The sequence below is a fragment of the Scyliorhinus canicula genome, chromosome 13 (genome assembly GCF_902713615.1).
Source record: "Scyliorhinus canicula chromosome 13, sScyCan1.1, whole genome shotgun sequence".
Lineage (NCBI taxonomy): Eukaryota > Metazoa > Chordata > Chondrichthyes > Carcharhiniformes > Scyliorhinidae > Scyliorhinus > Scyliorhinus canicula.
The window spans coordinates 131,091,463-131,105,072 of NC_052158.1; the positions used below are offsets into that span (position 1 = coordinate 131,091,463).

The 13,610-nt window shown below is 44.1% G+C and overlaps 1 protein-coding gene across 7 annotated transcripts in view; it reads left to right on the forward strand.

Annotated features, from left to right (window-relative positions):
* Positions 1–13,610, forward strand: part of LOC119975896 (sentrin-specific protease 5-like) — a 39,139-nt gene that overhangs the window by 7,124 nt on the left and 18,405 nt on the right. The window lies entirely within an intron of this gene.

Below are 13,610 nucleotides of genomic sequence, written 5' to 3' on the forward strand. Positions count from 1 at the left end.
CAATCAGACTATTGTCCTCTATTTGCCAAAATAATTCTGCAGATGAGATGCAAATGGGGGAAGAGGAGTATGCCACTTTAAAAAGTGCTCCCATAACCATCTTTATTTTGAATGAAAGGTGCATTATCCATTTTAAGTGGTTTGAAAGAACTTTTAAAAAATTATATGCTTCAGCGGTGGTGCAGTGGTTAACATTGCTGCCTCACTGAGGACCCGGGTTCGATCCCGGACCCGGGTCACTGTCCGTGTGGAGTTTCCACATTCTCCCCATGTTTGCGTGGGTTTCGCCCCACAACCCAAAGATGTGCTGACTAGGTGGATTGGCCATGCTAAATTGCCCCTTCATTAAAAAAAAAGAATTGGGTACTCTAAATTTATTTTTATTTTTTTCGAAGCAAATGGGGACGGGGGAGTATCTTTCTCTTCTATTTAGCAGGTGGTTGGTGAATCATATTGTGCAATTCTTCTATCGGAAATCCCGATTAAGGAATTCCAGAGCTTTGATACCTTGTCTGTTTCTCAAAGATCTTCTAACAAACGTTTGTCGTGATGACCAAAGCCAATAGCATTGTAAAATGAGAGGCAAGCTGAGAGAAGTTACTGAGATTGCTATGTGAGGAAGTTGCATTGATGATTCAGGTGCAACCTGGAACTTTATTTGTGAGCTTCAAATAGGCTTCCTCATCGTAGTACCTCCTTGCTATTACTTCTTCAATTATTTGAACAAAATATTTTTTTAAATGTAGAAACAAACAGGAAAAGGAAATTAGGGAAAGACTAAAATTCCGAAGGAAATTTGTAAAAGCAAACAAGGAAAGCTACGAGAGTGCATGATAAAGCTTTTGTCAGGTACATTAAAGGAAAAGGGCTTTTTGAATTTATAAAGAGCAAGAGAATAACTAGGGAATGAGTAGGATCAATTGGGACTAGGTAACCTGTGTGTGGGCTCGGAAGACGTGAGTACATCCTCAATGAATACTATGTGTTGGTCTTCACAATGGGAAAGGATGACGTAGATGTAGACATCAGGGTGGAGGACTGTGACTTATTAGAGAAAATTAGCATGGCAAGGGGGAGGAGGTACTAGTGGGGTTTAGCAGCCTTAAAAGTAGATAAACCTAGAGGTCCAAATGAGATTTATCCCAGGCTGCTGAGGGAGGCAAGCGAGGAAATATTCAGGGCACTTGGCGGTAATTTTCAAATCCTCTCTGGCCACAGGTGAGGTACGAGAGGACTGGAGGACTGCTAACATTGTCCCATTATTTAAAAAGGGAGGTAGGGATAGACCAGGAAATTTCAGGCCAGACAGTCTAACTTTGGTTATGGGGAAAGTTACTAGAAACAATTCTGAGGGACAAAATATATCTGCACTTGGATAGAGATGGATTAATCAGGGATAGTCAGCATGGATTTGTTCAGGAAGGTCATGTTTGACACATTTAATCAAATTTTTTGAGGAGGTAACCAGGAATGTTGATTCGAGTGATGCATTTGATCTGGTCTATATGGACTTTGGCAAGGCTCTTGATAAGATCCCTCTATGGGCTAGGTGCTGGGTCCCTTGCTATTTGTGGTGTAAATTAATAATTTGGAGTTGAATGTAGGGGGTATGATCAAAATGTTTGTAGATGACCTGAAAATTAGAAGGGTTGTAAATAGTGAGGAGGTAGCATAATCTGAAGGAGGATATCAATAGACTAGTCAGATGGGCAGAGCCATGAAAAATGGAATTCAATCCAGAAAAGTGTGGGGTTGTGCACTTGGGTAGGGCTAACAAGGCAAAGATTACACTATGAATGAAGGACCCTACATGGAAACTACTGAACATCAGAGGAACCTTGGCAGTGCATATCCACGGTTCCCTGAAGGGACAGGGCAGGTAGACAAGGTGGCTAAAAAGGCATGTGGGATACTTGCCTTTATTAGCAGAGGCACAGAGTACACAAGCAGGGAGGTCATGCTGGGACTTTATAAAATGCTGGTTCGACCACAATTGGAGTGCTTACTGCGTGCAGCTCTGGTCACCACATTATAGGAATGAAATAATCGCATGGAGCAGGTGCAGAGGAGATTTACCAGGATGCTGCCTGGGCTGGAGGGTTTGAGCTATGAGGGGAGATTGGATAGGATGGGGCTATCTTCCTTGGAGCAGCACCGGTTGAGAGGGGATCTGATAGAGCTGTATAGGCATTGATAGAGTGGACAGAAAGGCACTTTTTCCGTTACTCGAGGGGTCGATAACCAGGTGACATAGACTTAAGGTAAGAGGGAGATGGCTAAGAGGGCAATTGAGGAAAAGCTTTTTCACCCAGAGAGTGGTAGTTGTCTGTAACTCGCTACATAAAAGTGTGGTTAACTCCGAACCCCTTGTAACATTTAAGAAGTATTTAGATATTCACTTGCATTGCCTTAACCAGGGCCAAGTGCTGGAAATGGGATTAGTGTCGTCAGATCTTTGTTGACCTGCGTGGACACCATGGGCTGAATGGTCTCCTATGCTGTAAACGTCTGAGTTTAAATCAATGGATGTTGATCATTTTATTTTTAGGAGGTTGTCTTGATCGAGTCTACAGGATTCTTAAGGGAGAGGGTAAGCAACCAGAAGTCGTGGTGCACATTGGCACCAACGACATAGCTAAGAAAAGGGATGAGGATCTAAAAAGTGATTTTAGGGAATTAGGTTGGAAGCAGGACGAGCAGAGTAGTAATCTCAGGATTGCTAGCAGTGACATGTGCTAGTGAGGCAAGGAACAGAGAGTGAGTGCAACTGAACACGTGGCTATAGGGCTGGTGCAGGAGCAAAAGCATCAGATATGGAGATCATTGGGAAAACGTCTGGGGAATGTGGGACCTGTACATGAAGGACGGGTTGCACCTACACTAGAGGGGCACCAATATCCTGAGCGGGAGGTTTGCTAGAGCTCTTCGAGAGGGTTTAAACTAGTTTGGCAGGGGGAATGGGAACTAAAGCTGCGGATCAGAGGATCGGGTAGCTGTTGTTGAACAGGCAGAAATAGTATGCAGCGAGTGTGTGAGGAAGGATAGTTTTTTTTTTAATAATCATTTTACTGAGGTATTTTTGGTGTAGTAACAACAACAAAATAGACAATATACATGAAACCATAAACGTAGTGCAAAAGCCGTTTACCTTTCGAACAGGTTTCACCCTTATTACCCCCCTACTCAAACCTATACTACTTAACCCCCCCCCCCGGGTCCCCCTCATCTGCTGACGATTAAATTTCCGCAAAGAAATCGACGAACGGTTGCCACCTCCGGATGAACCCTAACAGTAAACCATTCAAGGTGAACTTAATTTTCTCCATACAAAGAAAGCTAACCATGTCCGATAGCCAGGTCTCCGACTTCGAGGGGCTTTGAGTCCCTCCATGTCAATAGTATCTGTCTCCGGGCTACCAGGAAAGCATATGGCCAGAACGTCTGCCTCTTTCTCCTCCTGGATTCCCGGATCCTCCGACACCCCGAAAATCGCCACCTGGACATGCCCGGGGCAGCACGGTAGCATTGTGGATAGCACAATCGCTTCACAGCTCCAGGGTCCCAGGTTCGATTCCGGCTTGGGTCACTGTCTGTGTGGAGTCTGCACATCCTCCCCGTGTGTGCGTGGGTTTCCTCTGGGTGCTCCGGTTTCCTCCCACAGTCCAAAGATGTGCAGGTTAGGTGGATTGGCCATAATAAATTGCCCTTAGTGTCCAAAAAATTGCCCTTAGTGTTGGGTAGGGTTGCTGGGTTATGGGGATAGGGTGGAGTTGTTGACCTTGGGTAGGGTGCTCTTTCAAAGAGCCGGTGCAGACTCAATGGGCTGAATGGCCTCCTTCTGCACTGTAAATTCTATGAAAACACGTGGACATGGTTCGCTGGTCCTCCCGCACATTTTGCGCACCTGTCCTCCACCCCAAAGAATCTGCTTATCCGGGCCACTGTCATGTGCGCCCGGTGAACAACCTTAAATTGTACCAGGCTGAGCCTGGCACATGTTGCGGACACGTTGACTCTACTCAACGCATCTGCCCATAGACCATCCTCTATCTCACCTTCCAGTTCCTCCTCCCACTTGCACTTCAGCTCCTCAGTCTGCGTCTCCTCCGACCCCATAAGCTCCTTATAGGTGGGAAGTTGATGGGATAAGGTTTTGCCCTCAGTGGGATGGGTTAAAGTGTGTCTGTTTCAATGTAAGGAGTGTCCGGAATAAGGGAGATGAACTTAGAGCATGGATCAGTACTTCGAACTACAATGTTGTGGCCATTACGGAGACATGGATTTCACAGAGGCAGGAATGGTTGTTAGATGTTCTGGGGTTTAGATGTTTTAAGAAGAATAGGGAGGGAGGTAAAAGAAGAGGGGGAGTGGCACTTTTAATTATGGAGTGCATCACAGCTGCAGAAAAGGAGGTAGTTGAGGTGGGTTTGTCTACTGAGTCAGTATGGGTGGAAGTCAGAAACAAGAAAGGAGCAGTCACTTTATTGGGAGTTTTCTATAATAGCAGCAGAAAGATGGAGGAACAGATTGGGTGGCAGATCTTGGAAAGGTGCAGAAGTAACAGAGTTGCTGTGACTTCAACTCTCCTAATATTGACTGGAACTTCCTTATGCAAATGGTTTGGATGGATCAGATTTTGTCAGGTGCATCCAGGAAGGATTCTGATTCAATATGTAGATAGACCGACAAGGGGGAAGGGCATATTGGATTTGGTGCACGTCAACGAATCAGGCCAGGTGTCAGATGTCTTGGTGGGAGAGCATTTCACTGACAGTGACCACAACTGTTGACCTTTATCATGGTCATGGAGAGGGATAGGAACAGACAGTATGGGAAGGTATTTAATTGGGGGAGGAGAAATTATACTGCTATTAGACAGGAGCTGAGGAGCATAAAGTGGTTTTGTCCCACTGAGGCATGGAAGGAATGGTAAGGTGAAGGAGCCTTGGATGACAAGAGAAGTGGAGCTTCTAGTCAAGAAGAAGAAGGAAGCTTACTTAAGGTTGAGGAAGCAAGGATCTGGCACGCTGCTCTAGAGGGTTACAAGGTAGCCAGGAAGGAACTCAAAAATGGACTTAGGAGAGCTAGAAGGGAGCACGAAAAAGCTCTGGTGGGAAGGATTAGGGAAACCACCAAGGCATTCTACACACATTCTACAGAGGACGATCAGAGTGAGAGTAGGGCCGATCAGGGGTAGTGGAGGGAACTTGTGCCTCGAGTCTGAGGAGGTAGGGGAGGCCCTAAATGAATATTTTGCTTCAGTATTCACTAGAGGGAGGGACCTTGTTGGTCATGAGAACCGCGTGAACTAGGTTAATAGGCTCAAACAGGTTGATATTAAGAAGGAGGATGTGCTGGAAATTTTGGAAAGCATCAGGATAGATAAGTCTCCTGGGCCAGACGGGATATACCCAATGTTCCTACGGGAAGCAAGGGAGGAAATTGCTGCGCTGTTAGCGATGATCTTTGCATCCTCACTCTCCACTGGCGTAGTACCGGATGATTGGAAGGAGGCGAATGTTGTTCCACTGTTCAAGAAAGGGAATAGGGAAATCCCTGGGAACTACAGACCAGTCAGTCTTATGTCTGTGTGAGCAAAATACTGGGAAAGATTCTGAGAGATAGGATTTATGATTATTTAGAAAAATATAGTTTGATTAAAGATCGTCAGCATGGCTTTGTGAGGGGCAGGTCATGCGCATAAGCCTCATTGAATTCTTTGAGGATGTTACAAGACATATTGATGAAGGTCAGGCAGTGGAAATGAAAAATGAAATGAAATGAAAATCGCTTATTGTCACGAGTAGGCTTCAATGAAGTTACTGTGAAAAGCCCCTAGTCCGGCGCCTGTCCGGGGAGGCTGGTATGGGAATCGAACCGTGCTGCTGGCCTGCTTTGTCTGCTTTAAAAGCCAGCGATTTAGCCTTGTGAGCTAAACCAGCCCCTATGGTGTATATGGATTTCAGTAAGGCATTTGATAAGGTTCCCCATGGTAGGTTCATTCAGAAAGTAAGGGAGCATGGGATATAGGGAAATTTGGCTGTCTGGATACAGAATTGGCTGGCTAAAAGAAGACAGCGAGTGGTAGTGGATGGAAAGTATTCCGTCTGGAGGTCAGTGACCAGTAGTGTCCTGCAGGTATCTGTTCTGGGACCTCTGCTCTTTGTCGTTTTCATAAATGACTTGGATGAGGAAGTGGAAAGTAGGTTAGTAAGTTTGCTGATGACACAGGTTGGTGGAGTTGTAGATAGTGTTGAGGGCTGTTGCAGGTTACAACAGGACATTGGCAGGATGCAGAGCTGGGCTGAGAATTGGCAGATGGAGTTCAACCTAGATAAATGTGAAGTGATCCATTTTGGAATGTTGAATTTGAATGCTTAATACAGGGTCCACGTACATAGATCCCTCAAAGCTGCCACCTAGGTTGATAGGGTTGTTAAGAAGGTGTATGATGTGTTGCCTTTCATTAACAGGGGTATTGAGTTTAAGAGTCGCGAGGGTTTGCTGCAGCTTTATAAAACCCTGGTTAGACCATACTTGGAATATTTTGTCCAGTTCTGATCGCCTCACTGTAGGAAGGATGTGGATGCTTTGGAAAGGGTACAGAGAAGATTTACTAGGATGCTGCCTGAACTAGAGGGCATGTCTTATGAAGAAAGGTTGAGGGAGCTAGAGCTTTTCTCACGAAGAAGGAAGAGAGGTGACTTGATAGAGATATACAAGGTGATGAGAGGCATGGATAGAGTGGATAGCCAGGGACTTTTCCCCAGGGCGGAAATGGCTGTCTCGAGGGGACATAATTTTAAGGTGATTGGAGGAAGGTATAGGGGAGATGTCAGAGGTTGGTTCTTTACACAGAGAGTGGTGGGTGTGTGGAATGCACTGCCAGCAGAGGTGATGGAGTCCGAGTCATTAGGGACATTTAAGCGACTCTTGGACAGGGGTTAGGTTGATCTTGGATTAGGATAAGTGGTCGGCACAACATTGTGTTCTAAAGCTAGTATTTCTGCCTGTTCCAGTGTCTATTGTCTCACAATAAAGACTTGGAGCCTACAACCCTTATGGCCCTGGTTTACCGCTGTGTAAGAGAGTGACACTTCCAGCCACCATTCGATCTTGGCATTGATTCCTATCCAAAATTTCAGAGCTGGGCTCATTTACATAAAAGATATAAGTTCCCAAAGGTTAGCAGTGCTGTCTGGAACTTGGCTCCATGTTTGGGTGGTGGTGGTTTTGGAGCAACATTTCAGATCATTCAGTAAAGAATTTCTAAATTGCTGTTTTCCTGTTCTTCCTTCCTTAGTGCAATTGATGGCTCCTCTTCTACTGTGATCCAGTAAATATCCATTATGGTGTCATTAAAGATGGAATTACTGGCAGTTTGAGGGGCGATGCCATCCTGTTATACTCACTACTTTGAGTGACATTCAGTGATCACATCAAAAAGGTGATGGGTGCGTGACATATCTAAACCCCTCACACCATCTGCACCCCTTCAGAAAAGCTGTTCATGGGAGCAAAGGGCAAAGTTCCAACAGAACTAGGCCATTTCCCACTACCACTCTCCAAGGCCCAGGCATTTCCGGCCCAATCAGCTGAGAGTAGTCACCTTTCAACTCAAAGAGTTTTTCCTCTGTTTCTAAGCCTTGAGCCCTTGACTGAAGGAATAGAGTTGTCCCATTGCCAAAGTGGCCAATCGTCATGTTGACAAAAACAGCCCATTGACACACTAGGTTTTTTGACAGAGAAAGGAGCATGCAGCTAGGATGGGATGTAGATTGAGTGAGGAGTTGGGAATTTGGTGCAGAGGGGCAAAAAGTGCTAGTTTTTAAAAACTTTTTTCAGTTTCCTGGTCAGTTTTTTGGTGAGTTTCCTTACTTGAATTCAGGCTTGGTAAGTGTAACTTAGCTGTGTAAATTATTAGCTGATTGATTAAATACAGTTGGACAGCAATGAGAGGGCTCATGGTGTGCCGTGACTACCCTATATGGGAATCTGGAATGCACTGCAATCCCAGACAACCCTCTCTGCAGAAAGTGTCTTGGGTTTGTTGCTCTTTTTAACTGGATACTGATATGACAGTTATTAATGATGATATTGCTTTTCAGAGTTGCCAGGTATCAAATGATACCACCACAAGGTTTTACCGGATATCGATCAAAGACCAAACGACCAGTTAATTAGTTCAAGTTCAATGATAGTTTATTTACACACAAGAATTACTTCGGCATGCAACATAAAACACTACAAGCTAAATTACACCTAACACTACATCAACCTGTACTTAACTTCAGGCACCCGGCTTTATGCCGAGGAACAAGGCCTTTGTTCGGATCTTGCGTGGCTGGGTCTGGTGAAGTGACTTTGTTTCTGCTGGGCTCATCCATCTGGTAGTGATCATTGGTCTTGAACTTGTCTTCTGGTCGTAGTGCTACACTTGGTTTTAGGTGTAGGTCGGGGCCAAGAGCGACCGAGCGCCGGGGCCAAGAGAGACTGAACACATGGCCGTGTCTCTCTTTATCCTTCTGGGGTTTCGCGCTCTTTTGGCCGGTCCTTAGCTTTGGACTCAATAATTCGGCAGGCTTCGATTACTGCTTTCGATTTTGGCCAATAATGGGGCGGTTGCCTTGATGGTGGGGCGTGTCCTGAATGGTCATTGACCGTGGCTTTTTGGGCTCCCTGAACAAAGAGAGTGGCGCCGATGAGTCAGTTTCTGTATCTGTTACCTGAGTACAGGTCTTTTGCTCTGGGGAAATGGGCCATTAGAATGCAAAGTAGCTGGGGGTTTCGATAGCGTCTAGTTATGAGTTGCCAATATACATAAGGTCTGAGTCCTGGATTGACCATATTTCCCATGGTCCTTTGCAGGTGGCCATGTTTCCCGGGATCCTTTGTAAGTGGCCATCCCAGGTGGCTACAGGTTAAGCAACTTCAGCTCAGAGTTGTGGACATTGTGAGGCATCAGGGAGGGGCAGATTTGCTTAGATGCTTTGTTCCAGGAAGCAGTTACACCCTTGGGTTAGGCAGAACTTTAGGGTTGGTTAATGGTCAGGGACCGGAGAATGTGTCTGCAAGTCAGGCAGGTTTTGGGGAACCAGCCTCAGCCCTTGACTTTGTCCCAACAGTTACGAGTTGCTTGCTGTGCAGATGAGGCGAAGGACGGCAAGGTAGATAAGTGGACCGATTATGACACCATGGTGATGGGGGAACCGCAGCATACTGGTTAGCACTGGTGCTTCACAGCGCCAGGCTCCCAGGTTCGATTCCGGGCTTGGGTTAAGAACATCTCGCAGATGGTGAGAGTGGGAAGGGGGGAAATCCAGTTGTCGTGGTTCATGTAGGAACCAATGTCATTGTATATAATAGAATTTGAGGAACAGGGGACCAAATTAAAATGTAGAACATCAAAGATAATCATTCCTGAATTGTTACCTGAGCAGCACTTAAATTGGCATAGGGTCAAGCAGATTTTAAACAAATAACTGTATGGCTGAAAGTGTGGTATGGGAAGAAGGGCTTTTGATTCATGGAGCACTGGCATCAGTACTCAGCTATTCCCTTGGGCTGGGCTCCACTTGAACCAGGCTGGGACCAGTGTCCTGGCCAATCGTATAACTAGGGCTACGGGCAGGGCTTTAAAGTAAGAGGCGATAGAAAGGATGTTAAGAGAGTTTGGGTGAAGGGAGATTTAGAAATCTAAAGAGAAAGGTAGTAGCATCGCAGCAGTATAGCAATGTGGGTAAGGGCAAGCAGAGTGGGTCAGTACAGAGTTTATCAAAATTTGTATATCAGCGAATAAGGACATTGTCGGGAATAAAAGTAAGAAATTAAAGGTTATTTTATTTCAACGCACAAAGCATCTGCAATAAGATAAATGAACGAGTGACACAAATAGAGATAAATGATTTAGATTTGATCATTTGATCAGAGACTTGGATAGAATATGTCAGAAAGCCATACAAAACGGCCATGGAAGAACAGTAGCCCTGATAGTAAATATGGCAAAATGAGAAAGAATCTTACCTCAGGTCGTCATGAAGTAGAATCAGTCTGAGTATAAATTTGGAACAGCAAGATTCAGGAACCACTAGGTAACAGTTTATAGATCCCCTAATAGTAGTTATACCGTTCAGCAGAACATTAAACAAGAAATTAACAGAGCTTGTAACAAAGATAATATAATAATTGTGGGCGTTTTTAAACTTCATGTAGACCGGGACAATCAAATTGGGCTAGAGTGGGCTAGAAGGCGAGTTAGAATACTTTTGTGAGTTTCTTGGAGCAATACTTGGAATTAACTAAGGATAAAATTATCTTAGATCTAGTATTGTGTAATTAAACAGGGTTAATTAGTAATGTCTTGGCAAAAAATCCTCTGGAAAATGGTGATCATAATGCAATTGTATTCCATGTTAAGTTTAAAAGTGACATCCAATCGCAAACAGAAATGTTAAAGTTAAACAAAGCAGTTGCATAGGTATGAGGGGTGAACCGGTTGTTTAATTTGGTAAACAAATTAAAATGTGCGGTGGGAAATAAACAGTGGGAAACAGTTACAGAAACCATTTAAAATCTTCAAGAGAAATATATTCCATTGAAAAACAAACTCAACAGCACATAGGTTGGAGACTTGGGAAGAGAAATAGCAAATGGAGTTTAATCTGGTCAAATGTAAGGGAATGGATTTTGGTTGGTCTAACATAGAGGGGAAATATACAGTAAATAATAATAATCGCTCATTGTCACAAGTAGGCTTCAATGAAGTTACTGTGAAAAGCCCCTAGTCGCCACATTCCGGCACCTGTTCGGGGAAGCCAGTATGGGAATTGAAACCACGCTGCTGGCCTTGTTCTGCATTACAAGCCAGCTGCTTAGCCCACTGTGCTAAACCAGCCCCTCATGGCAAAACTCTTAGGAATATAGAAAGTCAGAGAGACCTGGGTGTACAGGTCCACAGATCTTTGAAAGTGGCAACATAAGTAGACAAGGTAGTCAAGAACGCATATGCAATGCTTGCCTTGATTGAACAGGGCATCGAGTCTAAAAACTGGCAAGCCACGCTACAGTTGTATAGAACCTTGGTACGGCCGCACTTGGAATATTGAGCATAATTCTGGTCGCCACACTACCAGAAGGTTGTGGAGGCTTTGGAGATGGTGCAGAGGAGGTTTACCGGGATGTTGCCTGATCTGGAGGGTGGGTTAGCTGTGCAGAGAGGCTGAATAGTCTTGGACTATTTTCATTAGAATAATGGAGGTTGAGGGATGACCTGATAGTGGTTTACAAGATTATGAGAGGCATGGATAAAGTGGATGGGCAGGCACTCTTTCCCAGGGTGGAGGGGTCAGTCACTAGGAGGCATAGGTTTACGGTCCATGGGGCAAAGTTTAGAGGACATGTTCGAAGCAGGTGTTTTTACACAGAGGGTGGTGAATGCCTGGCACGCGCAGCCAGGGGAGGTTGTGGAAGCAGATACATGAACGGCATTCAAAAGGCATCTTGACAAATGCATGGATAGGATGGTTATAGAGGGATACGGCACAAGGAAGTGCTGAGGGTTTTGTCCTAGGGTAGTAGCCTGACTGGTACAGGCTTGGAGGGCCGAAGGGCCTGTCCCTGTGCTGTATTGTTCACTCAGGAAGTTAAAATTAATATTAGATTAAAATAAGAGGCTTACAATGTTGCAAAAAACAGTAGCAGGTCTGAAGATTGGAAGTGTTTTAAAAATGAAAAAGCTGATAAAAATGGAAAAAGGATAGAATGAAAATAAACTAGCCAGGAATATAAAAACAGATTTTAAGAGCTTTTTGTAAGCATATAAAGAGGAAGAGAGTAGCTAAAGTAAACACTGCCTCCTTAGAAGCAAGGACAGATGAAATTATCACAGGGAATGAGGAAATAATAGACGCAACGAACAAATATTTTGTTTACCTTCACAGTAGAAGACAAGTTTCATACAAGAAAAAGAGTGTATCCTAGGGGCTAACATGAATGATTGATGAATTTGGGGTAATTAATATCAGCAGAGATAAACTATTGCGAAAATGGCGAGGGGTCTAAAATGCAACAAATCCCTGAAACTTGATGACCTACACCCTACGTTCTGAGAGGTAGATGCAGAGATGGTGAACTGCTAGCAATGATTTTCCAAAATTTCTTAGATCTGGGGACAGTCCATTAGATTGGAAGTTAGTAAATGCTACACCACTTTTCAAGGTGGGAGAGAGAAAACGGTGAACAACAGGTTAGTTAGTTTAACATCAGTTGTTGGGGAAATGCTAGAATCTATTATAAGGAAGCCTTAACAATTCAACAAGTCATTATGGTTTTACTACAGGGAATCCCTTCTTGACAAATTGGTGTTTTTTGAGGATAAACTAGTAGGGTAGATAAAGTGGAACCGATAGGTGTATGTCTGGATTTGCAAAAAGCATTTGACAAGGTGCCACGCAAGAGTATAATAAGCAAAATAAGGGTTTGTGGATTTGGGGGCAGTATTTTGGCATGGGTAGAGGATTAGTTAATGGATAGAAAGCAGAGATTGAGCATAAACCTGGATTATCAAGTTGGCAGGCAGTGGATAATGAAGTGCCACAAGGATCGGTGTTGAGGCATCATATTAAAACAATCTCCATTAATTACTCAGTTGAAGAGACAGGGTAATGCATTTAAGTTTTCTGATTATGAGGCAGCATGGTGGCACAGTGGTTCCTGCTGCTGCCTCACAGCGCTGAGGTCCCAGGTTCGATCCCGGCTCTGGGTCACTGTCCGTGTGGAGTTTGCACATTCTCCACGTGTTTGCTTGTGTTTCGCCCCCACAGATGTGCAAGGTAGGCGGATTGGCCACAATAAATTGTACCTTAATTTGAAAAATGAATTGGGTACGCGAAAATTTTTTAAAAAGTTTTCTGATTATACCCAGATAGGTGGGAAGCTAAGCTGTGTAGAGGACATAAAGGCTACAAATGGATGTAGATAGGATTATGTGAATGGTCAACAAGATGGCGGATGGAATATTGTGTCGGGAAGTGTGAAGTTATTCGCTTTGATCATAAGAATAGAAATAATTTTCAGAAGGAGTGAAACTTATAACGTTCAGAGACTTGAGTGTGTTTATAGAAGGAACACAAAGTTAGCATGCAGTTTGAGCAAGCAATTTGAAGGTAAATAGAATGTTGCAAGGGGATTGGAGTGCAAAAATAAAAAAAGTCTTGCTTTAGTTGTATAGGGCTTTGGTGAGACCACACCTGGAATACTGTGTGTAGTATTGTTCTTCACACTTAAGAAGAACTATAGTTGCATTGGATGTAGCCACGGTTCATTAGATTGGTCCCTAGGATAAAGGGACTGTCCTATGATAGGCTAAATAAATTGGGCTTGTATTCTCTGGAGTTTAGAAAAATGAGAGTCAAACGCATTGAAACCAGCAAAATTCTGAGGGGGCACGATAGGGTTGATGTTGAAAGGTTGTTCCTCCAGTTGGGAAATCTAAAACATTAAAGCACGCTCAGGATAAGGGGCTGTTCATTTAGAATTGAGATGAGGAGAAATTACATCACTCAAAGGGTTGTGAATCTTTGGAATTCTCTACCCCAGAAGGTTGGGGCTGA